Source organism: Atta cephalotes (genome assembly GCF_000143395.1).
Source record: "Atta cephalotes unplaced genomic scaffold scaffold00037, whole genome shotgun sequence".
Classification (NCBI taxonomy): domain Eukaryota; kingdom Metazoa; phylum Arthropoda; class Insecta; order Hymenoptera; family Formicidae; genus Atta; species Atta cephalotes.
This window is the reverse complement of record NW_012130101.1, coordinates 1,934,465-1,937,085: the sequence shown is the minus strand read 5'-3', so window position 1 is coordinate 1,937,085 and position 2,621 is coordinate 1,934,465.

Here is a 2,621-nt window from a genome sequence, read left to right as displayed (position 1 = left end):
AATATTTTTTGCAATAAGAATTATGGTAATTATTTACAGATTTTAATGTGTCATTCAACATTATTAAGATCGTTTTGAAGATGTGAAAAAACATAAAAAATTGTTAAATTGTCAATTTAACTTGTGATATTACTGCGGTAGTTTAATAGAGTGTTTCAAGACAAAAAAATTATTTCGGCACGCGTTTCTAGGGATTACTACATACATAGTATTTAAATTCACACAAGAATCATACAAGCATAAATAAAATTCAGCTAGACCCTTAAAACTACTTAAATTTATATTCCAATTACGAATCACGTTGAGGTTAATATTTTTTGCACCTGAATTTTTTTTCGTAATACATCAATAATTGTCTCATATATGTTATCTCATATAAAATATCTGTGAATGCATTTCCGTTTACTGCTGAAATAAGAAATTTAGAGATATGTATAACATTATATATTTGTGTACTATGATGTTATGGGGAGAATCAATTTTTTTTACAAGTTTCTTAAATCATATTGTATGATATAACATTTTTTAAAATAGTTTTTTAGTCATTACGCTACGATTTTTGGTCATTTTTGGTCATTGAGTTGCAATTTAAATTGAGTAGTACATTTTTAGACCTTCTCTCAAAAAATCTGCACTGAAAAAAAATTGATTTTATTAAATATTTGTTTAATTTAGATAATACGGGACATTTATCTGCAATAAATAAATATTTATTCAATTAAAAAAGATAATTAAAATTTTTAGGTACTTTTTTTTTAATTAAATAAATATTTATTTGTGTATATGCTGTAAACAAATGTCCCATTGATACTATCTAAATTAAACAAATATTAACAATATTAAGATTACTAACTACTAGCCAAGAACTCTGCGTTGACGATGATGACACAGAATCAGACGGCAGTCTGGCAAAACCGCTAGCCACACACTTAAAGCGAACCTATGGCCGTGCTCGCCTGCGGCGCGTCGAGAATGAACGACAGCGAACTCCTTCTCACACTTCTCATTTGTTTCAAGCGACCGACAATGCTTTCTCGGCAATCTCGGCCGCTTGGCAGCCTTAGGCATCAATAAGGGGCAAAGGAAGATTCTATTGGGAGTACAAATAAGTTTCCGCCGTTTGCAAAAGACGACGCTACTAATAAACTATAGTTAAAATTGTTTGATGTAAAACGACATATCGTAAGATTGAACATCCGGCAACACCATAACCTTGAAATATTAGCGATTTTGTATCATATATTTTTTTTTGTACAAAAATGTCGAGTTTTGAGCCGAATAAGCGTCATTTGCGGGAACTTTTGATTTACTTCTTTAATTTGAAGAAATCTGCAGTTGAGGCTCATAGATTGCTTGTAGAAGCATATGGTTCCTTAAGTGAGAGAAGTTGTGAGTGGTTTCAAAAGTTTAAGAACGGTGAATTTGACGTCGAAGACAAAGAAGTAGCGGAAGTGTATGAAGACGCGGAATTGAAAGCATTATTGGATGAAGATTCGTACCAAACGCAAAAAGAACTTGCACTTACAATAGGAGTGACTCAACAAACAATTTCATATCGTTTGAAATCATTGAGAATGATTCAAAAGCAAGGGAATTGGATTCCATATGAACTGAAGCTGAGAAACATTGAACGCCGATTTTTCACATGTGAAATGCTGCTTGTCAGGCATAAACGAAAGGGTTTTTTGCATCGTATAGTCACTAGTGATGAAAAATGAATCCACTACGATAAAGAAGAGGAAATCATGGGGACCATGGCCATGCTTCAACATCGACAGCCAAGCCGAATATTCATGGAAAAAATTCATGTTGTGTACGGTGGGATCAGCTTGGTGTATTATGAGTTGCTCAAACCGAACGAGATCATTACTGGGGCTCTCTACCGAATACAATTGATGAAATTGAGCCGAAGGCCAACTCAAGGAAGCCACTCAAGGAAAAACGCGCCCACTCTACTACTCCAGGGATGACAAAATTATTCTCCTGCATGATAATGCTCGACATATTGCGGCGCCGGTCAAAACCTTAGAAACACTCAAATAGGAAGTTCTATCCCACCTGCCGTATTTTCCAGACATTGCTCCTTCCGACTACCACTTGTTCCGATCGATGACGCATGGCCTGTCTGAGCAGCACTTCACATCATATGAAGATATCAAAAATTGTATCGATGATTGGATAGCCTCAAAAGATAAAGCGTTCTTCCGACGCGGTATCCATATGCTATCAGAAAGATGGGAAAAATTAGTGGCTAGCGATGGCTATTACTTTGAATAAAACATTATGTACCGTTCTTTCACAATAAATGCTTATTTTTTGATAAAAAATGGCGGAAATTTATTTGTATTCTCAATAAATAACATATAAGTTTTAATAAAATGTAGTAATAGTGTACCCCTTCCATTAATCCAAAATAGTATAAATCAGTCATAAATCGTTAAAACGCAATAGTTTACAAGATATTTAATTGTTTATGATTTTTTATGCGCGTTATATAGTATACTTCCTCTTCATAAACTCGAGTAGCAAGAATAGTTCAGTAGAAGTAGAATTTTACAGGAAAAAAATTATGAACCAGCATTTCTCTTCATGAAAGTCTTGAAAGGTCATTAGAAAGGAAA